Raw genomic sequence first — 25,212 nt, 5'->3', positions numbered from 1 at the left:
AGGAAAGATGGGGGAGGTTGTGATGTATGGAGGTAATATGGGTATGGGAAAGAGGAGAGAGAAACAGGAGCCAAAAACAAACAAAGGAAAAAAAAGTGCAACAGAGTTTGCCATTGGAGTGGAGAGATGAGAAACAGAGAAATGGAGAAAAGCAAAAAGAAAAAAAAAATTGGAAAATAAAAGAAAAGCCCTCAAGGTTCCCAGCGGTGTGTGCTCAAAGACCGGGGATATCTCCCAGGCTGCTCAGTATAGCCTAACTAGAGGGAGTATAGATGTCACACAGCACTACATATTCAGGAGACAGGAAAAGAAGGTATGTATAGACAGATGAGAACTGAGAAATGAAGACAAACAGAAAGGGAACAACAGAGAAGAAAAAAAAAAAAAAGAAATTCCCCTTGGGATCCTGTTTATGCAGCTCTGCAGATGGGGGAATGGCTCCTAAGCTGCATAATGCAGCCCATTTAGAAGGGGCTCCCAACTGTGAAAAGAAAAAAGAGAAAAACAACAAACAATGAGAGAAAACAAAACAGAGGAAAGCAAAATAAAACAAAACAAAACAAGGAAGAAAAAAAAAAAAAACACAGGGTTCCCACTGGCATGGTGTCTGGGCTGGGGACGTGGTTCCCTAGTCAAGCAGGGTTTCATAGGCTTTCAGGAAGAACCAAAGATGGCATAGGGCACCAGGTGTTCGAGAGAAAGGAGGGGTAGGTGGTGAGAGGCACAGAGGAAACCAAAGGAGACGGAAAGAGGCAACGCCAGCTGAGGGTCCCAGCCAGTGTGGATGAGGTAAATTCAAGTGGCCTGGAGCAGAAGCAGTTGCCTCCTGGCCAAGAGACTGTGGCTGGTGGGAAGCAGAGGAGACTGAAGGGGGAGGGGAAGAAGGTTGGGGATTAGGAAAGCATATATTGCTCACTACGGGGTGCTCTGTCTCCATCTGGGAACTATGTGAAGTTGCTTTCCCGTACTCCCTGCCTGCCGATCTGCAGTGTGGGTGGGGCGAATCAAAGAGGCATGGATGCTGCACTTCCAGGCGGGCCAAGCCACCACAGCCAGCCAGGAAGCCTGAAGTTAGAGCAGCAACGAGAGGATGAGGGGTGGGATAGCGTGTATTGGTGGTTACCAGGTGCTCTGTATCCTGCTGGGAGCTCTCTGAAGCTGCTTTCCCATGCTCCCTGTCAGGCTGATCTCCAACAGGAATCCAAGGTGGCGAATCCATGCTGCCGTAACTGATATGGAGCCTCTGCACTTCTCTCTCCTCGCTCTCTGTCAGCTTCTTATTCCACTCGGTGTTTGGCTGAGTTCTTTATCTCTTCATCTGGCACTTTGGATTCCAAGAATGACATTTGTTTTACTTAGTTTTTTGGGTCTTTGTTATGGAGTGACATCATGGTGCTTTTGTCTATGGAGCCATGTTGGCCGGAAATCTGTAATAAATTTCTATTATAAATATATCTGTTAGTGTTATTTGCCATCTCTGATCAAGCATACATAAAAATGAGATTCTGAGAATGTAAGGGTTATGTAAACACTGGATTTCCTTATATTAGTGTTTCCCAAACTTTATTCAGTGTGGTTGAGGAGATAAAAAGGAATTTCCGTGGTCAAATGAGTTTGGGAAACATTGAGCTAAAGGAAATAAGCAAATTTTTCTTAAGCTTGTTTTTCTGTAACTTGTAATTTTGCTAATGTGCGTGTGAATCTCAAACACGGATGATAGTGGTAGATCCCAATTCTGTCGTGATAATTGCAAATTCGAGGACTGCATAGCCTCCCTGAATCAAAATTCTAGGAGGTGAGAACCAGGGATTTTTATTTATAAAAGTTTGGGAGATTATTTTTAGACAGCGAGTTACTCCATTTCAGCAGTGGTGTAGGACACCATTGACATGTACAATGCAACTCTCCTCAGTTTATTTAACAACAGAACCTTTTAGCCAAAAAAAATGCATGTTAACATTTACAGATCTAACAGTTTGAAAAATGCTGTTGCATGCATTCTCTTACATGCTGTTATTAATGGCTTAAAGGAAAAATGGTAGTTAGCAAGTTTATTGGTTTAGAGACTTTACTTTGAGTTGCTGGATATTTTTGTATGTGGTTGTTCAGATACCATTAAAGATCAAACTCATACATTCTTTTGGAGCCAACATTGATGGGTTACCTTTTTTTTTCTAGTGGTACTGATTTCATTTATATAATAGAAATTCATTTTTTTTTATTTTTGCAGCTGATATTCCAAGAGAGTTTCGATGTTATATGTAATAAGCTTTGTTTTGTTTTCTCACTGATCTAAGGAATATTGCTTAAACCCAAATCCCAGAGATGGGACATTTTATAATTAGATTGAATTTGATAATGCCATTGCATAAAATAGGCAAGTCTTTAACGAGAGAAGAGAGTGAAGGTTCTTCTTTAAAAAATCGTGTTTTTAGGGTGGTACTCTAGATTCTTATTATGATGAAGCCAGTGGTTATTGTTATAGTTGTTACCTGCTGTCAAGTTAGTGCAGACTCATGGCGACCCCATGCACGATGGAACAAAACACTGAGGTGGATAATTAAGTGATCTAATTAAGCAAAAAACAAAACAAAAACCCAAAACAAAACAAAAAACTGGTCCTGAATAGAAGATAACTTTTCTGAGGGAAAAAAAGGGGTGGGGGTTGGGTGGTGGTGGCAGAAATCCCTTCAAAGGAATTTAACTTTGTCTTCATGAACACTCTGAGGCTGTATCTCAGAGCAAAACCGTAGAGTTGGGTCTGGGCTGGTCATGCCAGGATTTCCTGCTTGTATGAACAGCCAGGGCAACATGGAAGCACAGTGTATCCTGAATGGAGAAAATAACCTCTGATGGTAACTTTGGTTACAGCCGTTAGTGTCAGATTAAGTCTGAATGCCAACTTCTTTTCATTTGAATATTCGTATATGTGGAAAACTTTTTTGTAAACTCACATTTGAGTTTCTGCTCACTTACTTTGCTCTAAGACAATGTAAACCAGATTACCACTTTTTGAAGTGAATGCGGTTGAGGCGCAATGCCATGAGCCTTGGAATTTATAAGGGCTTTGGAAATTTGCATACAGTCATCACCATGCAACTTAATTGCTATAATGCAGACTCTGGTTAAATGTCGGCTTTGTCCTATGGACCAAGGAAAACCCTTGGATGTGAGATAACAAAGCACCATGCCAGTGCATGAATGGGTGGCCTCTAACCCTTTCTATGACCATTATAATTGATCTAAAGATATACTGAAGAAAAGACCAATTATCGCTAAAGTTCCTGCAAGCTGGAACTCTAGAGGCTTTTACTGAAGACTGACACCAGGAATTTGAGGATGATTCTAGCAGAGGTATTCTAGGAACCAGGACCTTTAATCTGATAACATTTAAAATCCGCTTCAAGCATGTTAAATGAATTACGTCAAGTCTCTGGGGAGATATCTGTGGAATCTGAACATTCTCTGGAGATTGTTGTTTGACATTTGGAGCAGGTGAGAGTCCTACAGCTTGTGAAGTCATTAAGGTGCAATTATGACAAGCTTGACTTGATCCTTTCTGATTTGCCTGCCAGCCTTGACAGCTCCAAACAGTTGGTGGGGACTTGAAGACACTTCTTCTCTGGTTCCTTATAGCACAAACAGGGAAAATAGTCTACTCCCCGTGGCTACAGCTGCATGAAAGAAATTTTTGCTGAGAAGAGGTATAAGGCCCTTATGTTGATGGTTGCTATTAAGTTTGGAACCACGACCCTATTATCAGTGACTCTCTAGGTGTACAGAGTAGGTACAGCAGGTTTTTTTTTTTTTTTTTTTGAAACTCTGCTTTAATTGAAAGCAAACCTTTTTCTCCTTCTGGCAGGTAACTCCTTATTTTAGCTTCTTGTTTGACAAGTGGCTGAAATGGTGCTCGCACTTTTGAAATGCGGGACTGTGACACATCTGCAGCCATTTAAGTGACATAGATTAAGGGTCATTATTTGTAGGTATGTGGACCTTTTGTAATGCATACTTAAGCTCTTGGAGCTTAGGGTCTGGCTTCCAAGCCATATTCATGTTAGCTGAATGGTTTAAAACAGACAATGCCCCTGGAATAGACAACACATTAATATTGCTGTTAGCAGCACTGAGCACCAGAGCCCCACAGACTCTGTCACCTATTAGCTGTGTTTCTAAGCCTCAGTTTCCCCATCTGTGAAAAGTGTCTAATTAAGCCAACCTCTTATGGTTGTCTGAAGGTGAATTGAGACAATATGTTTAAAACACTTAACAATGTCAGATACATAAAAAAAACCAAACCCTTTGCTGTTGAATCAATTCCAGCTCATAGCGACTTGATAGAACAGACTAGAATTGCTCCATAAGGTTTCCAACACTGTAATCTTTATGGAAGCAGGCTGCCACATTTTTCTCCCACGGAGCCACTGGTGGGTTCAAACTCTGAACCTTTTGGTTAGTGGCCCAGGGCTAACCAAAGACTCCTTTCAGGTACCTAGTACGTACTTTATAAATGGTACTGTTATTATTGTTTTCAGTCAACTGCACAAAGATAAAATATACATATGTTTTAATCATCTTAGTGAACAGGGGTCTTTCTCTGACAGTCTAAGTGACTGAGGAATAGAATTTCTGAATTAAGACACCTCTGCTCTCAGGAAATTATCTTCTGTTGGTGGTTATGCCTGAAAGCAGAGCTAAGAGATGGGCCAATGCCAGCAAGCTTTGAATTGTTGGGGTCATATTCTTAAGTCTTTGGTATTCCTTAATTGCTATTTTTAGTTTGATTATTTTTTAAAGTTTTCCCCCCTTAGTTATTTATAAATGTATCTTATTTCAAATTCTTCCTTTTGTAAGAAGACAGGAAATATTTGTATTATTTAGAAATACATTTGGTACCATGTAGTAGAAAGCCCACCTACAGCAGCTTAATTAAATAAATAGAGATTTATCTTTCTAACTTAGTAGCCTGGAGATGAGCGGTTGCTAGTGTTGGTTCCGGTTCTCAGCAATCTTAAGACTTCTGTGATTCTGTTAGGTTTTCTTCCTGAATTTTGCCTCATGGTTGCAAAATGACTGCTTAATTCCAGGCATCATATCCCCAAGGAAGAGGGAAGGGCCATGTTGTTTGCCACTGGAAAACAAAAAAGTTTACAGCTTTTCTTCCCTCTTCCAAATTTTGACTAGTCTCATCGGACTAAACTGAATCGCATCCTAGCTGCAAAGAGGACCAACCATTATAATCGCCTGGGTTTGGCTGTATTTGCTCTCTAAATAAATAGGGTGTTATTTAAGGAACAAGAGGGTAATGAATATTGGGTAGGCAAAAACAAGTCTGGCACAGTGTTGCAGACCCCAGCCTAGTATTTGTGCAAGCTGCCTTCTCAATTAGAGGAATTAAAAGCCGGGCAAGGCAGTTGATTTTCATCCTTCTAACCTTCTTCCGTGTGAACTGAACATGCTTAGAGTCTGTATTATTTATTAGGTGCAATAGAGAAAGAAGGAAGCAGTTTTACCAGTCAACTGCCTGCCCCCGACTCTACCCTTTGCTCCAAGACGACATCCCTTACCTTCATTGCATCCTTCATGGTGGTTGTAGTTGATGGTGGGTATAGTGGATGTGGTATCAGTGACCATGCTTGACCATGGCTAGGTACCCACCTCCCACAAAAGCTATATAAACAAGCATGAAGCCCCTTTGGGACCAAGCACAGCCCTATAGTAGTCTCCCAGACCTGCCATGAAAAAATACCACAAACTGGGTGGCTTATAAAAACAGAAATTTATTGTCTCACAGTTCTGGAGGCTACAAGACTGAAATCAGGGTGTTGGCCATGTTGATTCCGTCCAAGGGCTCTGAGACAGAAGCTGTTCCATGCGTCTTTCCTAGCTTTCGGTGGATCCTGGCAGTCCTTGGTGTTCTTTAGCTTACAACTCTGCCTGCTGCAGTCTTGGCCTCCACTGTCACATCTGTATCTTCCCTCTATCTCTGTGTCTCTTCTCTTTTATAAGGATACCTCTCATGTTGGATTTAGACCCACCCTCCTCCAATATGACCTCATGTTAACTGATAAGATAGTCAAAGGCCCTTTATCCAAACAAGGTCATGTTTACAAGTACCAGGGGTAAGGGCTTCAGCTTATCTTTTTGGGAGATACAATTCAAACCATAACAATCCTTTTGTATGTCCGGTCTACACAGTCTGTAGTCATCAAGTCAGGGCCCTTCTTCTACCCTGCCCCATTTCATCAGAAATTGGGGGCTTATTTCCTATAGGCTTATTTCCTTCCAAGAATCACTTAGAAATAGGGACCTATATTGGCTCAATTATTTTCTAGATTGTTGTTGTTAGATGCTTACGTATATCAGAATGAAATGTTGCCCGGTCCTGCACCATCCTCACAATTGTTGCTGCTTGAACCCATTGTTGCAGCCACTGTGTCAATCCATCTCACTGAGGGTCTCCCTCTTTTTCACTGATGCTCTACTTTACCAATCATGATGTCCTTCTCCAGTGATTGGCCCCTCCTGATGATGTCTCCGAAGTAAGGCCATCCTTGCTTCTAAGGAACATTCTGACTGTATTTCCTCCAAGACTGATATTGTCTAGATTAGAGAGTCAAAGTGTAATGATTTTCTAACAATTCAAGGGATGAAAGCTTTCCTGTAATCAGCAATCATTGGCCTTGTACAAGATAACTGCTTTTTTTTTTTTTTTTAACTTTAGATGAAGGTTTACATAACAAACTAGTTTCTCATCAAACAGTACCTACATTGTTGTATGACATTGGTTAACAACCACACAACATGTCAACACTCTCCCTTCTCAATCCTGGGTTCCCTATAACCAGCTTTCCTGTTCCCTTCTACTTCCCAGTCCCTACCTCAGGGCTGGTGTGCCCCTTTAGTCTTCTTTTTTTCCATGGGTCTGTTCAATCTTTGGCTGAAGGGTGAACCTCAGGAGTGCCCTCATTACTGAGCTGAAAAGGTGTCCAGGGGCCATACTCTCAGGGTTTCTCCAGTCTCTGTCAGGCCAGCAAGTCTGGTCTTTCTTTTTGAGTTAGAATTTTGTTCTACATTTTTCTCCAGCTCTGTCTGGGGCCCTCTATTGTGATCCCTGTCAGAGCAGTCAGTGGCAGTAGCCGGGCACCATCTCATTGTACTGGAATCAGTCTGGTGGAGGCCATGGTAGATGTGGTCCATTAGTCCTTTGGACCAATCTTTCCCTTGTGTCTTTAGTTTTCTTCATTCTTCCTTGCTCCTGAAGGAGTGAGACCAGTGGAGTATCCTAGATGGTGGCTCACAGGTTTTTAACATCCCAGATGCTACTCACCAAAGTAGAATGTAGAACATTTTCTTTATAAACTCTCTTACACCAATTGAGCTAGATATTCCCTGAGACCATGGTCCCCACAGCCCTCAGCCCAGCAATTTGGTCCCTCAGGGAGTTTGGATGTGTCTGTGGAGCTACCGTGGCCCTGCCTTGTATAGGCTGTGCTGGTTTCCCCAGTATTGTGTGTGCACTGTCTTATCCTTCACCAAAGTTACTGATTATCTATTGCCTATTAAGTGTTTTTCCATCCCTACCCCTCCCCTCCCTCATAACCATCAAAGATTATTTCTTTTTGTATGTAAACCTTTTCATGAGTTTTTATAGTAGTGGTCTCATGCAATATTTGTCCTTTTGTGATTGAATTATTTCACTCAGCATAATGTCCTCTAGATGCATCCATGTTATGAGGTGGTTCACAGATTGATTATTGTTCTTTTTGGTACTCTATTGTGTGTATGTACCACAGTTTGTTTATCCATTCATCTATTGATGGGCACCTAGGTTGTTTCCATCTTTTTGCTATTGTGAACAATGCTGCAGTGAACATGGATGTACATATATCTAGTCGTGTGATGACTCCTACTTTTCTAAGATATAGTCCTAGAAGTGGGATTGCTAGGTCATATGGTATTTCTATTTCTAGCTTTCTAAGGAAGTGCAATATCATTTTCCAAAATGGCTGTTTCATTTTGCATTCCTTCCAGGAGTGCATAAGGGTTCCGATCTCCCTGCAACCTCTCCAAATGTTATTTTTTGTTTTATTGATTCGTGCCAATAATGTGGGCTTGAGATGGTATCTCACTGCCGCTTTGATTTGGATTTCTCTGATGGCTACAGATCGTGAGCATTTCTTCATGTGTCTGTTGGCTGCTTGAGTATCTTCTTTGGTGAAGTGTCTGTTCATTTCCTTTGCCCATTTTTTAATTGGATTATCTTTTTGTTGTAAATGTGTTGGATTTTCTTGTGGATTTTAGAGATTAAACCTTCGTCTGATTTGTAATAGCAAAAAAATTTTTCAGTCTGTAGCTTCTCTTTTTACTTTTTTGGTGAAGTATTTTGATGAGCCTAAGTGTTTAATTTTTAGAAGATCCCAGTTATCTAGCTTATCCTTTGGAGCTCGTGTGTTTTTGGTTGTGATTTGTATCCTGTTAATGCCATGTATTAGGGCTTCTAGCATTGATCCTATTTTTTCTTCTATGAACTTCATAGTTTTTAGCTTTATATTTAGGTCTTTGATCCATTTTGAGTTAGTTTTCATATGTGGTGTGAGGTATGGGTCCTGTTTCTTTTTTATTTTTTTTTGCATATGGATATCCAGTTTTGCCAGCACCATTTGTTAAAAAGACTGTCTTTTCCCCATTTGATGGACTTTGGGCCCTTGTTGAAGATCAGGTGATCATAGGTGGATGGATTTACGTCTGGGTTCTCAATTCTGTTCCATTGATCAATGTATCTGTCATTGTACCAGTACCAGGCTATTTTGACTACTGGAGCTGTATAGTAGGTTCTGAGGTCAGGTAGTATGAGTCCTCCTACTTTCTTCTTCTTCTTCAATAGTGCTTTACTTATCCGGAGCCTCTTCCCTTCCCATATAAAGTTAATGATAACTTTTTCCATCTCTTTAAAGAACGTTGTTGGTATTTGGATCAGTATTGCATTGTATTTTGCTTTGGGTAGAATTGTCATTTTCACAATGTTGAGTCTACCTATCCATCACCATGTTATGTTTTTCCATTTATGTAGATCTCTTTTGGTTTCTTGCAGTAGTGCTTTGTAGTTTTCTTTGTATAGGTCTTTTACATCCCTGGTTAGATTTATTCCCAAGTATTTTATTTTATTTTATTTTTAGGGGCTATTATAAATGGCGTCGTTTTCCTGATTTCCTTTTCATTGTTCTCTTTATTGGTGTATAGGAATCCAACTGATTTTTATATGTTGATCTTGTATCCTGCCACTCTGCTGAATCTATTAGTTCCAGTAGTTTTCTCGTGGAGTCTTTTGGATTTTCTATTTATAATATCATATTTTTTATCATCCACAAATAGGGACAGTTTAACTTCTTCATTACCAAATTTAGATGCCCTTTATTTCTGTTTCTTGCCTTATTGCTCTAGCTAAGACTTCCAACACAGTGTTAAATAGGAGTGGTGATAAGGAACATCCTTGTCTTGTTCCTGTTCCCAGGGGGAATGTTTTCAGGCTCTCTCCATTGAAAACTATGTTGGCCATTGGTTTTACATAGATGCCCTTTATTAAGTTGAGAAATTTCCCTTCTATACCTATTTTATTGAGAGTTTTTATCAGGAATGGGTGTTGGACTTTGTCGAATGCCTTTTCTGTGTCCATTGAGATGATCATGTGATTATTTTCTTTCTTTTTATTTATGTAGTGGATTACATTGATTGATTTTCTGGCATGAATCCTACCTGGCCATGGTGTATTTTTTTTTTTTTTATGATGCTGATTTCTATTGGCTAGAATTTTGTTGAGAATTTTTGCATCTGTATTCATGAGAGATATTGGTCTGTAATTTTCTTTTTTTGTGGTGTCTTTTTGCCTGGTTTTGGTATTAGGGTTATGCTGGCTTCATAGAATGAATTTGGAAGTATCGCTTCCTTTTCTATGTCCTGGACTGGTTTGAGTAGTACTGGCATTGGCTCTTCTCTGAATGTTTGGTATGCCATCTGGGCCAGGGCTTTTTTTGGTTGGGAGTTTTTTATTATTAATGCCTTTTCAATCTCTACTATTGTTATGGGTCTGTTCAGATTTTCGATGTCATTTTTTGCTAGTTCGGGTAGGTAGTGTGTTTCTAGAAATTTGTCCATTTCCTCTAGGTTTTCAAATTTGTTGAAGTATAGTTTTTCATAATACTCTGTTATGATCCTTTTTATTTCATTTGGGTCTCTCATAATTTCCCCCATTTCATTTCTTATTTGGGTTATTTGCATTCTCTCTTGTTTTTCTTTTGTCAATTTGGCTAGTGGTTTGTTGAAGGTAACTTCTTTTGTATCCTGGAATTGCAGTTCAGAAGCAAACTGGAAGTTTCTTTTCTTTGGCTCAGTCATTTTCAAGATGAAAAAGATGAAATAGGCACTCTTAAGATATTCCCTATGCAGTATAAATATCTACTAAATAGTATTTATTAAAAGATAGGGAGTTACTTTTGCTCATCATGCCACTTGTTACTGATTTTTTTTCCCTGCGTTGCGGGGGGGGAAGACTTCTCTAGGCTTTCTATTAAAAGGCACCTAGGCTAAATGGAAGAAGGAGCCCTGGTGGCGTAATAGTTAAGTGCTTGGCTAACTGAAAGATCAGCAGTTTGAACCCACCAGCTTCCCCAGGGGAGAAAGATATGGCCGTCTGCTTCTGTGAAGGTTTACAGCCTTGCAAACCCTATGGGGGCAGTTCCGCTTTGTCCTCTAGGGTTGCAGTGAGTCGGAATTGACTCATTTGCAATGAGTAAGCTGAATGGAAGATTTCTTTTTATTTTTTTTCTTACTTGCAAAAGCAGGAGTCAGAACCATGGAATCAGAGAATTCAAGTTTCTTTATAGTTGAAGCGGAGTGAAGCAGGGAATGGACAGAAATAGGTCACCTTATATTTGAAAGACGAGGACAATGAGGAGTTTGCTGGAGGGCTCAGACTTTGAAGGATTCTTATTTTAGGACAAAATAATTCAAAAGAGTCAGAAACCAAGAATTATAGTGTATGACAGCCTTTAAAACATTAAAAACAAGACAAAACAAAAACACTTACTAGCCTGTATACTTTTTCTAATAAAAAGAAATCATATCAGGAATTTTCTTTAATCACGTGGCAAGAAAAGACAAGTGGATTTTCCCAAGATTATTAGAGGGTGGACTGAACATGTCTCTCTTGATATCAGTAGGCTGTGAATGGTTTTCAGATATCATCAAACCCCTACCTTTTTAAGAAAGGGAGACAGTAAAGTGACCCTTTAGTTGAGAGCTGTGGGTTCCAGCCACCAGCGATGCTGACAGCTAGCTGGCAGTAACTCTGGGGAAGTCACTTAACCTAACGAGTTTTCACCAGTAAAACAAGTCCTGTTCAGCTTCTAAAATGAGTGTGTTGCTTTCAGTTTGGAGTGTGCAGTTTCCAGATATTCTAGAAATTCTTGGATTATTGCTCTGATCCTAAGCAGATAAAGATGGGGAGAGAAAAGGTAGAAACTTCCATGAGTTATTGTCTCTACTTTCATTGTCCTCTTTCCCACAAGAAGACACGGTTGTAGTCTAGGAGATTGTTACTTTCAGTTTTACAGTTTAGCCCTGGGCGTTGCATGGGTCCTAGTTACTGTCTTATTCGTGCTGCTCCTTCATTTGGGATTTGGGTATGTTGCTCCCTTCCCTCTTCTTCCCAGTTCTACCTGGAGACTCATAAGTACTTTTGACTTCCATGTCCTACCAGGGGTGGAATAACCAGTAATCTTTGATGTGGTGAAAAACAGGTTAAATTGTGCATTACAGATTTGTAAACAAGTACATGTAAGCCCGTGCATACTTGTCCCCCTGATCAGACACCCACCCTCAGTCATACTTCCTCACTCTGTGGTCATAAAACCAACTGAACTTCTTTTCAGAGTCACAGTATATTATTTCAGGCTATTAAACATACCATGGCTTGGGTCAGGCACACCTTAGTCCTCAAAGTGACGTCTTTGCTTGATTTGCCCAATGCAATATGTCATTTGATTTCTTGACTGCTGCTTCCATGGGCATTGATTGTGGATCGAAGTAAAATGAAATCCTTGACAGCTTCAATATTTTCTTCATTTATTGTGATGTTGCTTATTGTTCCAATTTTAGTTTTCTTTATGTTGAGGTGTAATCCATACTGAAGGCTGTGGTCTTTGATCTTCATCAGTAAGTGCTTCAAGTCCTCTTAAACTTCAGCAAGCAAGGTTGTGTCATCTGCATAACTCAGGTTGTTAATGAGACTTCCTTCAATCCTGATGCCCCATTCTTCTTCATACAGCCCAGCTTCTCAGATTATTTGCTCAGCATTCAGATTGAGTAAGTATGGTGAAAGGATAAACCCTGACGCACACCGTTCCTGACTTTAAACCGTGCAATATCCCCTTGGAACAACTGCCTCTTGATCTATGTACAGGTTTCTCATGAGCACAATTAAGTGTTCTGGAATTCCCATTCCTGGAAATGTTATCCATAATTTATTATGATCCACACGGTTGAATGCTTTTGCATAGTCAGTAAAACACAGATAAACATTTTTCTGATATTCTCTGCTTTAAGCCAGGATCCATGTGACATCAGTAATGCTATCCCTGGTTCCATGTACTTTTCTGAATCCGGCTTGAATTTCAGGCAGTTCCCTGTTGATATATTGCTGCAACTGCTTTTGAATGGTCTTTAGCAAAATTTTGCTTGTGTGTGATATTAATGATACTGTTCTATAATTTCTGCTTTCGGTTGGATCACCTTTCTTTGGACTAGGCATAAATATGGATCTCTTCCAGGCAGTTGTCCAGGTAGCTCTGTCTTCCAAATTTCTTGGCATAGATGAGTAAGCACTTCTAGTGCTGCATCCATTTGTTGAAATATTTCAGTTGGTATGCTGTCAATTCTTGGAGCCTTGTTTTATGCCAGTGCCTTCCGTGCAGCTTGGACTTCTTCCTTCAGTACCATGGGTTCCTGATCATATGCTACCTTCTGAAATGGTTGAAAGTGGATCAGTTCTTTTTGGTACCTTGATTCTGTGTTTTTCTCCCATCTTCTTTTGGTGCTTTCTGTGCCGTCTAATATTTTCCCTGTAGGATCCTTCAGTATTACACCTCGAGACTTGAATTTTTTGTTCAGTTCTTTCAGCTTGAGAAACGCTGAGTGTGTTCTTCCATTTTGGTTCTGCCTCCAGGTCTTTGCATATGACATTATAATACTTTGTGTTCTCTAGCTGCCCTTTGAAATCTTCTGTTCAGCTCTTTTATGTCATCATTTTTTCCTTTTGCTTTAGGTACTCAATGTTCAATAGCAAGTTTCAGCGTCTCTTTTGACATCCATGTTGGTCTTTTCTTTCTTTCCTGTATTTTTAATGACCTCTTGGTTTCTTCATGTGTGATGTCTTTGATGTCATTTCACAACTTGCCTGGTCTTTGGTCATTAGTGTTCAGTGCGTCAAATCTGTTCTTTAAATGGTCTCTAAATTCGGGTAGGATATGCTCAAGGTTGTACTTCGGCTCTTGTGGACTGTTCTCATTTTCTTCAGTTTCAATTTGAACTTGCATATGAACAATTGCTGGTCTGTTCACAGTCAGCCCCTGGCCTTGTTCCGACTGATGATATTGAGCTTTTTCATTGTCTCTTCCACAGATGTAGTCAATTTGATTCCTGTGTATTCCATTTGGTGAGGTCCATGTGTATATTCACTATTTATGTTGTTGAAAAAAGATATTTGCAATGAAAAAGTCGTTGGTCTTGCAAAATTCTATCATTCGATCTCTGGCATCGTTTCTATCACCAGGGCTATATTTTACAACTACCAATAGTTCTTCTTTGTCTCCAACTTTCACATTCCAATCACCAGTAATTATCAATGCATCCTGATTGCATGTTTGATCAACTTCAGACCAGACAAGTTGGTAAAAATCTTCATCTTTGGCTTCAGTGGTTGGTGTGTAAATTTGGATAATAGTCGTATTAACTGGTCTTCCTTGTAGGCCTTTGGATATTATCCTATCACTGACAGCTTTGAACTTTAATGTGCATAGAAGATACTAAACAGAGGTTTCCTCATGATGACAGATAACTGAACTATAATCCAAAGTCACCTGCACTATGGTGAGTCTAGGTATGAACGTCCCTGTTAGAAGCTCATGTTGTTGTTCTTTACCATCGAGTCGATTCTGACTCATAGCAACCCCATGTGTCAGAGTAGAACTGCCCCTTAGGGTTTCCAAGAGTGTCATCTTTTTGGGAGCTGATCACCAGGTCTCTTCTCCTGCTGAGTAGCTGGTCAGTTCGAGACACCAACCTCTTAGTTAGCAGCTAGCTGCCTGTGACTTCTCATTTGCTCCAAAGCTTATATTTCCAAAAACTGGACCTTAGGGAACTCTCTGGGAACCAGATCTTGGCAGACCATTTCCTAACAGGCAGTAGGCTTTCTGCTTTCATGCATCCTTAAGAGCTGATTGCACCTAACACAATCTTGACAGTTAAACATCAAGTTAGCTGAGCCCTGAGGATTCAAGGAGTTGCTAGAGGGAAAACTGCCCCTGTTTGCTAACTTGGTTTCACTTCAGCTTCTGAAAGTTGGGGGCCAACTTAAATTCTTCCCGCTGCGCTTCTGTTGCTGGGCACCTATCTTTTTTTGTTTCTTGCCTGAGACGGTAAACAGAGGAAAATGGTTGCACAAGCATCCAGCTCTTTTGTGATAGCCTGGGAGCCTCATGCAAGGAGTCTGAACACGGAGCAAAAGGGAGGCTACTGCTGAATGCAAAAAAAAAAAAAAAAAAACTCTCATTCTAGCTTGTTAGCTTCTTCAAAGCCCTTGTGAGCTTTACCTATCAGTGAGTCAGAAACCTTGACAGTTTCTGCGATAATGAACTGTTGAGGAGGATCCAAATTTGCACTTTTGTGATAGTGTAGGAAGTTCTTACCCGTGCTTAATAAACTTCAACCTCATTTGATCGTACTTTTTACAGCTGCTGGAAATTTGATATGTTCTTAGCAACAAACATTAAAATGGCTTTGTATTTTGAATGACTTAAAATGAGGGTAGCAAATCCTTAACATGAGAGAAAAACTAACAGACAAACCCAAAAGTTGTAGGGGATCTCAATTCTCTTCCTGGGCATCATTTAAGACCTTGAAACATTGAAAGATTATGGTGTATTTCCCATATGTAAATTTAAAAAAGCTAAGTTAAAAAAATTTTAATTTTAGTGTTAATATATGCATCAGAACATACACACATATCAGTTTCTACGTGTACAATTCAATAACAGTAGTTATATCCTTAATGTTGTGTCACCACAACGTTATCTCGCTATCTCTACATGTATTGTTTCACCACTGTTGACTTAGACTCATTACCCCACACTTCTCATCTATGCTTTAGAGTTACTGTTGAGAATTTGATTTCATAAAGATAATTCTTTAGAAGACCGCAATGCTCATGTCGAACATCCTTTACTAATTTAGCGAAAGAGTTGTTTAGTTTAAAGGTGACTTCAGAGGATATTTTCGGTTAATGGTTTGATGATTTTCTCAAAGCCATAGGTTTGGGGGTTCCTCCAGTCTCAATAGGTCCTGTAAGTCTGGATTCTGTATGAATTAAAAATCCTGTTGCATGTTTTTCCCCTTTTGTGGAGAGTCATCTATTGATTCCTTGATGAAAACGTTCAGTAATGGTAGCCAGCACCATCCAATTTTTCTGGTCTCATTGCTAAAAAAGTAGTAGTTCATGGAGGCAGTTAGACGTGCAGTTCAGTTCCTTCTCCATTACTGGGTCTTCTTCTTCCTCTGCTGCTCTAGACAGACAGAGACCAATTGTTGTATCTTATATGGTCACTTGAAACTTTTAAGAACCCAACAACTACTCATCGAACCAGAGACTGAAACAATAACTCTAAAAACAGTGCTATAGAGAAAAACTTGAATGCTTTTTCAAGTAAAAGCAGAGAGGTTTATCAGCAGTTTAAAACAATTGCAATTGGGGCACTACATAGCCCACTGACAATGGAATAGTTTCTTTATACAAGTATTCTTATCGGATAAAAAGAGGAACCAAACCATAGGGAGGGCAATTATAGGAAAATTAATGAGTATTGTAACAACCACACTCTGATTGATTACTAATTATTAATAGTATAGTTAATGATTACAGATAATTTCACAGGGTGCTTAGACCATGGTCACAAGATGCACACATATATTTGTCTATCTTGTGAAAATATCTTGTTGGCAACAGCACCCAGATAGCACTCTTCCTGAGTACCTGTATTTTGAGGGGTGCATGGTCAGCATATTATGCCTGTATCTCACTGACTGTGCTAAAAGTTGTCTTTTCCTATGACAACAGTATTAGGCCAATGGAGTGGACAGTCTTATGAAGCTATGACCCAGTACCTTCAAACCAACAGAACTAATCCCATGAGTTGTTTGGATTATCACCAACTTTAGCTTCTTCTTCTTTTTTTTTTTTTTGAAAATGCTAAGTTTTGAAATGTCACAAGACTTTATGTTGAAATTAAAATAGTGTATTTCTAGACTTTTGATTGTAGAATTTAGGATTAATTTGTGGAAACTGATCTATCCCCTGTTTGCTTGCTGAGGTTCTAAAAATGTGTAAGTTTAATTATCAGGGGATGTAGCACAACTCCCTAGGATACATTGCCAATTGCCTTTGGACTCTGGGGAAGGCATTTCATCTCTCTTGTATTCAGCTTCCTCATCGGTACAATGAGGGACAGTTTATGCCTTAAATTTCATAACAGCCCTGTGAGGTAGGTGAGGAGGAAAGAAGGACAGAGGGTTTGAATATTTTGCCCAGGGTCGCAATGTGAGCAGGAGTCCACTTCAGTTGTTCACTCTCCAAACTCAGTTTCTTAGCTCCACTTCCTGACCTGGGCTTACTGTTTCCATGTTAATATTTACCCTCCTCAACCCTCTGCCCCCTTAGAATTGTTTTAAATTTTTATAAACTATAAGGACATGGCACTGGGTAATGGACAAACATATGCACATAAATGGAGTACTTTATTGCTTCATTGTTATTTATTTGAGTAAATATTCATTTCAATGTTGCTATTATGCTCTGAAATGTGTAATTGTTTTATTATTGAGAACATTAGCACTTTAGAAGAAAAGGTTTTTTAATATCTGATAAACACTGCAAATATTGAATAATGTGAAGTATTTTAATGAGTTCCCATTGACTTTAGTTTGCAAATTATGGTAATGGACTAAAGGAAGGGATTTCTCATTAGTGAAACTGACAGGAGTACTAGGTGTGTGTGTGTATGTGTATGTGTACGTGCACACATGTGCAAAACATGTACAGTTACACTTACAGCCTTTCAGATGTTGTTATTGAATGCTATACACAGTTGTGTAAATACTAAGAAAATACAACCTGTAACAAAACACTTTATCATGTCAAATAAGAAAGTATAGTTTGAAATTCTGTTTAAGTTTTGTCTATCTCTGGATATAGTAGATCTGGAATAACTTAATGTCATTTAGCACTCCTATTGGCTGAGTTAAATATTTATCTGTGGTCAAATGAATAATGAAACGCAGTGCACATGAGTTATATTTTCTTTCTTTTGCCTTTTTCCTAAATGAGAGTTCCATTGAAACTTCTAAGATATTAAAAGGTTTTCTCTGATCTGAATAAATATTTTCTTTTCAGGCATGGCACGTATTATAGTTTGTTTAACAAAATAAGAGCTGTGGTAGAGACACATGAAATGCAGATAGTGGTCAAATAGCATTGAACATAGCGCTGAGGGCAGGTGCAGAGTATTATTTGAGCGGTAAACCCCTCCTTATTAAAGTCTTTTGTCACGGGGGCCTCTGAAGCAGTTGAAGCTCTTTCGAACCAAAGTGACTGTAAAGCCACATCCTCACTTCTTTGCATGTATCATGGACTGAGATACTTAACTTTCTTGTCTCTGGCTTTCTGAGTATCCTCAGACAATGGAGCTTAAAGTGAACTAAAAACTGAATTTAAAATTTGCTATCAAAATAAATTAAGTGGATAAGATGGCACATTTTATTTTACATATATTTTACCAGAAAAAAAGTTAGTCAATTTTTCATCCTATGTTCTTGAGAATTAATCAGCTTGTTAATTTGTGGAATGAAGATAGCACTGGCATGTGACAAGGGGTTTTATAACTGGAAAATAATGAATTAAGCAATAATACATATGTGAAATATTAAAGCTGGGATAAATTAAGTTGACTAAGGGCTGTGATGTTTTCTTAAGATAGTCTTTTTCCAGTTTAGTGTTCCTTATCAGACCTCCCTGCTTCTTATCTATCTACTCCCCTCAATTATTTCCCATACACGTTAGCTACAGAGCTATAATTTTCCTAAAGCAGCTCTTCCATCACAATGCTTTTTTGATCAACAAAAGAGGAAAGGACAAGGGAGGACCTCTAGAATTGCCTCTAGGTTAAAGCTCATGGTCTTCGGTTTGACATTTAAGGCTTGGAGACCATCATCTTGGGCTTTATTCACCCTATTTTTTTTGTCCTAGGGCTTTCTCCAGTCCAACTAAACTGAGTCACTGATTCTTTCTGGGACACTTTGCCGCATCTGTGTTTTTATTTCCTTTGCTTCTTTTGGAGTTGGGACGAAAAACATCCCAACCTTTCAGTGTAGTTCTTTCTGTCCTTTTTGACCCACTACACATGAGAATTGAATAACAGGCTAAATGAGAGCCTGGGCACTGAAGTCAGATATATCCAAGTTGAAATTGTAGCTCTACCATTTATTAGTTTGAACATGGGCAGGGACCTTAAATTCTCCCAATTTCAGTTTCATCATCTGTAAAATTGAGATAATATACTTCATGGGCTTGCTGTGAGAATAAAATATAGTATTACTTCATGGGCTTGCTGTGAGAATAAAATATAATATGTAAGGCATATGTGATCACAATGGCGGGCACTTGGTGGGTATTCAGTGTTGTGTGTTGTTGAGTCAGTTTCTACTCATAGAGACCCCTTGTGACAGAGTAGAAGTGTCCTGTAGGGTTTTCTTGGCTGTAATCTTTATGGGAAGCAGATCACCAGGTCCTCCTCCCAGGAAGTTGGTGGGTGGGTTTGAACTGCCAACTTTTTGGGTAACAGCTGAGTGCTTATCCGTTTGTGCCACAGGGCTCCTTCAGGTACTCATTAAAATATATTAAATGTATCGTCTTCCTTGGATCTGCTCTATTTTTCTGCTCCTAGACAGCAATTAGTTTCCCCTCTGTGATGTCATAACCCTTTGTATCTCTACTGCAAAATACTTTATGTGTTTTGTTAGTGTTTTCCTTTCCTTAAGCTCCTTGAAGTTTATCTCTTCTAGGTGTCTTACAAATGTTGATTGAATTGAGTCGCAGAACTAGCATACTTAGCAGTTGGATTTAATTGACCTCAGCATAAAATTAAATGGGATTTCTAGATAATTAAAAGTTCCTGGATCATGCCAAGAACCCAAGTATCCTATTTTTATAGTTTAATAACTGGAAATTGGTCTGAAATTAAGCAGAAGACCAGATACTTAAATTATAAGCCCTCTCCAAATGGCTGGGGAAGGCAGAAGAGGTCAAACAGCTTATTGAAGGTCATTCTGCTGGTTCATGATTCTGTATGGAATTGTGTCCAAGGCATTTGGAATTCAGCACCACTGGTCTGATCTACATCCTTCTGCTTCATTTTATAATGTTACAAATATTTATTGTGTCCAAGAGTAATAACTCATACTCTGTTATAATAAAAGCAAAGAGATTTATCGAAGGTTTGAAAACAGAGTCAGGACTAGGGAAACCATTTGATCTTACAGAGCCAACAACTGCTTCCAAAATGATGAAACTGTGGAGACCTTTTAAAAGGTGAGAACAAAGAACCTGAGGTACACTATTTTGACTGGACATTATAAACTTAGATTAACACAATGTGGGTTTTCTGGGAGCAGGGGCTAGGAGAGGGAGATAACAGGATATTTCTCTCTTAGAAACAACTTGACTCAAGTGAAATTGTTCTGGTTAGCAGTCGCCTAGGAGATCCAATTAAGAGTCAACATCAAGACCTTCTTCCTGAGACATTGTTTCAGGAAAGGTCTTCATAGTTCCTGGAAAATAGTTTATTGTTATCTAATAATTCTAGTATGAAAGCAGTAAGTTAAAACTGACAATTTATGCGTTTTTGCTTAGAGAAAATAAATTCAAAGCTTGTAAGTATTAGACAGGACAGTGACTTCTAGTGAAGATATGAAAAACTAACACCATAGAGACAAATTTCCTGACATAGGGATAAGGCAGCCTAAATGTAATCCCATGTGAACTATCAGTGCTGCTAAAAATAAAATTGAAAGAATATCAACAGCCTGCATAAGAAATGAGTAATCAAACAATAGTTTAAGTAACTGGTGAAACAGTTACATTATCATTCTATGAGCCCAAGTCAATAAAATAAAGCTACTTTAAAGGCCATGAGTATGAAGTAGAGAATAATTAATTTAAGGATTTCCATATAAAATAGTCACCATGGGAGGAGGCCAACTAGGTGTAGCACAATTGGAACTACCAGAAAAAGAAAATTATAAGGCACTGTCAATAATTTTAGTTGTCTGCATGAGTCTGAGATTTTAGGTGTAGTGGTGAGGTGAATACAGGTCTGGTCCAGAGGTCTTGGGATCAGCAGTCTACATCAAGTGTCATCTGCTTCTGATCCGTGTAATATGTGAATTTCAGTTTAAGTCCTTTGGTGGGCTGGACAGTCCAAACAGGATTTGCAGTCTTTTTAAATTGGGAGAGGTGCATCTAAGTCTTAACTACCCGTAATTCAGTGGCATAAGGATTAGTAAGGAGAATTACATACAGTCCTTTCCAACAAAACTCCAGGGAATCTTCTAGCGAATATCTTTTCTAATATACATGATCCCTTGGAACAATATCAGGTAGATTTTGAGATTTTAGTTTCAGCTATCAAAAGCTGCTTTAACCTGTGAAAACGTTTCTTAGAGTATTGGATTAAAGATTGACACTATTTAATATTAGAGTCAGTATAAACACACTAAGAAGGACCATTTGATTTTGAAGAGCTACTTTTCTTATAGTTATTTCAGTATTCGTTTTTTTTTAGTCCACAGGCGGAATAGTTTAAAACATTCTGAATATCCTTAACTATAACCTTAATATGTGTTATAATTATTTTTAATCTATAGGATATTTTGTAACTAACATATTGTTATTAGTTACCGAAGTAACTGATTCTTACATGAAAAGAGGGAAAAGAAAATAAAATGGTTTCTTATATCTAAAAATTAGAACATTGAACATCAGCAGTATTCTCATGAAGACCTTATGGTAATTCTTTTAGTTTATGCAGTCTTATGGACCTAATCTAACCCTATGGAGCAGTTCTACTGTGTCTTATAGGGTCACTATAAGTTAGAATTGACTTGATGAAATTTTTTTGTTTTCCTTTTAATGTAGCTAATCTTGGTTCTGTGTTATTCTGGATTAGCAGCAACATGAAAAATCTTGTCATTTTCTACACAAGCATTCTAAAAATCTTCATTACGTCTAATAATATTCATGTCTGAAATAATATATAAGTTCGGTATAATCCATTTTTTGTTGACATATCATGTTCAAGTGTCTTCAGCAAGTCAGTGAAGTAAAACTTATCTGTGGACAACAAAACCTAATATGGCCATGATTAACGTATAATGATAATGTGTTTTTAAAAGTGAAAGACTTGATGAGAATTACAAAAGTAATGCAAAGGCAAATAAAGTCAATTTAGACAAAATATCTGTAAATCTTATTTTCAAAGAGCTTCAGATATAACACATAATAACCTTGAGACATAATGCTGTATAGTCAGGATACATCAAAAGTGTATTAAGATTATCAAGTATTTAAACATCTGAAACAATGTGAATTTCTCTAATTAAACCCTTGCCTTGATGATGCTAGATTTAAAAAAATAATTAACTTGCAACCAAGTTAGTAATTGAAATAATAAAAGTATGACATAATATCATGTGCTTGTTTGTTTAGTATCATGCAGATATTACTGACATAAATTTTAATTCCAAGAAAATTTGGCACTTTCTTTGATTTGACAACTTGTTTTACGCAACTCATAACATTAAATAAAACCTTTTCTGTATTTTTTCTTAAAACAAAAATAAATCTTTTTTTTCCAAAATAAATGTTTTGTGGCATTTTACAAAGTTTCAAAATTATCAGGAGTTTATTATAGATTACTGAGAAACAATACTTAAGTTATTCCATGCAAAGATTTTAAAGGTAAAAACCATAGTTTTTTTTTTCTAAAAACCATGTAACTTGTTTTTAACTCAGAAGTTTTATTCTAATGAGAGATCAAACCCTTGTTCTCAAAGCAGATTACATAAAGAATAAATTAACTCTAACTTAGTGATTGAGGAAAATGTTATTTTGACAGCAAGAAACCCAATTCTTTATGCTTCAAAGGTCAGCGGAGCAAGGGCGGGGGTCTGGGGAACATGGTTTGCGGGGACTTCTAAGTCAATTGGCAAAATAATTCTATTTTGAAATCATTCTGCATCCCACTTTGAAATGTGGCGTCTGGGGTCTTAAATGCTAACAAGCGGCCATCTAAGATGCATCAATTGGTCTCAACCCACCTGGAGCAAAGGAAAATGAAGAACACCAAGGCCATATGACAACTAAGAGCCCAAGAGACAGAAAGGGCCACATGAACCAGAGACCTACATCATCCTGAGACCAGAAGAACTAGTTGGTGCCCGGCCACAATCGATGACTGCCCTGACAGGGAGCACAGCAGAGGACCCCTGAGGGAGCAGGAGATCAGTGGGATACAGACCCCAAATTCTCATAAAAAGACCAAACTTAATGGTCTGACTGAGACTAGAGGAATCCCGGCGGCCACGGTCCCCAGACCTTCTGTTGGCACAGGACAGGAACCATCCCCGAAGACAACTCATCAGACATGAAAGGGACTGGTCAGCGGGTGGGAGAGAGACGCTGATGAAGAGTGAGCTAATTATATCAGGTGGACACTTGAGATTGTGTTGGCAACTCTTGTCTGGAGGGGGGATGGGAAGATAGAGAGAGAAAGAAGCCAGCAAAATTGTCAGGAAAGGAGAGACTGAAAGGGCTGACTCAAGAAGGGGAGAGCAAGTGGGAGTAGGGAGTGAGATGTATGTAAACTTATATGTGACAGACTGATTGGATTTGTAAACGTTCACTTGAAGCTTAATAAAAGTTAATAAAAAAAAAAAAGAAACCCAATTCTTTATATTTTATTTCATATTAAGACTCTTAAAAATTCTTATGATTTAACCTGTTAGACCTTTAGTTTCAATAAACAAGAAGTTTAATTATATCAAACAAATATCTCTGACAAGCTTTCTGAATTCTTTGTCTTTGTTATATATTTCTCATAGCATAATCTTTAGTGGCAAGCACATTTATTATTAGACCCAGATGTACGTACACATATCTTTTCTATGTGGCGTAAGTTTGGGCTTGGCTTCCTTTTTTAATATCTTTAGCTTTCTATTTAACTTTCCTCTGACTTTCTACTATTTTCTATAAATCCATCTACATTTTTCTTTCTCATTTTGAACAACCCTGTTTCATTTTAGGACAACATTTCTGTGTTTTCTTTTAAGAAAGCATATTCCATATATTTAACTCAGCTTAAGTTACCCAAACAGATTTTCAAAACTACTTTAAGTTGACATATTATAAAACCTAAAAACCTTACTAGAATGAATTTACTTTTATCAACTCCTGAGAATATTAAACTCATAAAAACCCATTGTCATTGAGTTGATTCCAACCATGGAGACCCTATAGGATGGAGTAGAACTGCCCCATAGGATTCCTGAGAATATTAGTGCTATTTAATTTATATAATTGCTTATTTATTGTTAAACCAATCAGAGTAAGTTCTTTGAAAAAAATTATAATCTAATTTTAATAATACCATCTGGAGGTAAAAAATTATTCATATTTATAACCTTATATTTTGCATACTTTATAAGATCTGTTACAGAGGTGATTTAGGATAATTTGTTTCTTTTTAAGGCCTTGTTATATTAATTAAAATAAATGATTTATCTTTTTAGTGCACTTTTTAATATATATTAACTTGTATCAAAGGTTTTCAGAGTAATTACCAAAAACCCAGGCATAATAAATTTTTTTCTTGGAGTAGAAAAAGAGATCCTGAAGAAAAATGGTAACTGCCATCCATGGCCTTTAACTCGATGAAATACAGAAACTCAAAAGTACAATTAGAGGCAAGTTTTCAACACAGTGTGAAACAGGAAAGCTACATAAATCTATTGACTTGTAAGACTAGCTCCAAACTTAGGCTGATATAATACTATACAACATAAATAATACAATTTCTTAACATTAAACAAAATTTCCTCAGAGAAGAGAGAAGACAACATAAAGTGGGAACTCATTTTCTCAACGTGATCACTAAGAGTCTAAATTATTTCTCAGCATATTCAGCTTATAGTTGTTTTTAAACATGAACTATAAATCAGCATCCTGGTAGAGGCAAATCCAGGCTCATGTATTTAAGAATGTTTTTAAAGTCTTTTTTAAATTAATTCATAAAAATTAGAGCCATCAATAAACAAATTTGGCAAAAGCAGTTTATCCAGCTATCTGGTAATTAATTTTGAAGGGAGGAATCTTTGGGTAAATTTTGCAGAAACCTCAGTTATTCATGGAGCTGCCTCTAGTATCTCAAATGTAGGCAGCACAGTCAACCAGTTGCTTGGTAACAAAAAGGCATCCCCGCTTTTTGCCTGATTATTACATAGACTCCAATTGCTGTTGGGGTGATTCTGAATCATAGCAACCTTATAGGACAGAGTAGAACCACCTCATAGGGTTTCTAAGGAGCAGCCGGTGGATTCAAACTGCTGACCTTTTGGTTAGCAACTGATCTCTTAACCGCTTCGCCACCAGGACTCCTTACATGGACTAAAACCTGTTGCTGTCGAGTCAATTCTGACTCATAGTGGCCCTATATGACAGAGTAGAACTGCCCCATGGGATTTTCAAGGATTGGCTAGTGGATGCGAACTGCCGACCTTTTGGCTAGCAACTGAGTTCTTAACCACTGCACCACCAGGGCTAGCTCATATAAATAA

General features: G+C 38.2%; 1 protein-coding gene across 7 annotated transcripts in view; it reads left to right on the top strand.

Moving 5' to 3' along the window:
- FAT3 (FAT atypical cadherin 3) overlaps positions 1-25,212 on the top strand; it is a 793,468-nt gene that overhangs the window by 118,601 nt on the left and 649,655 nt on the right. The window contains exon 1 of one of the 7 annotated variants that reach the window (XM_049889555.1): positions 19,885-19,912. The exons of the other annotated variants lie outside the window; for them this stretch is intronic. The gene's annotated coding sequence lies outside the window, so the exon portion shown is untranslated. Of the gene's footprint in view, positions 1-19,884; positions 19,913-25,212 lie in introns of those variants that run through there. 7 annotated transcript variants of the gene reach the window in all.

The sequence above is a fragment of the Elephas maximus genome, chromosome 7 (genome assembly GCF_024166365.1).
Source record: "Elephas maximus indicus isolate mEleMax1 chromosome 7, mEleMax1 primary haplotype, whole genome shotgun sequence".
Classification (NCBI taxonomy): Eukaryota; Metazoa; Chordata; class Mammalia; order Proboscidea; family Elephantidae; genus Elephas; species Elephas maximus.
Note: the sequence above shows the minus strand (reverse complement) of the source record. Positions and strands in the feature narration are given on the sequence as shown.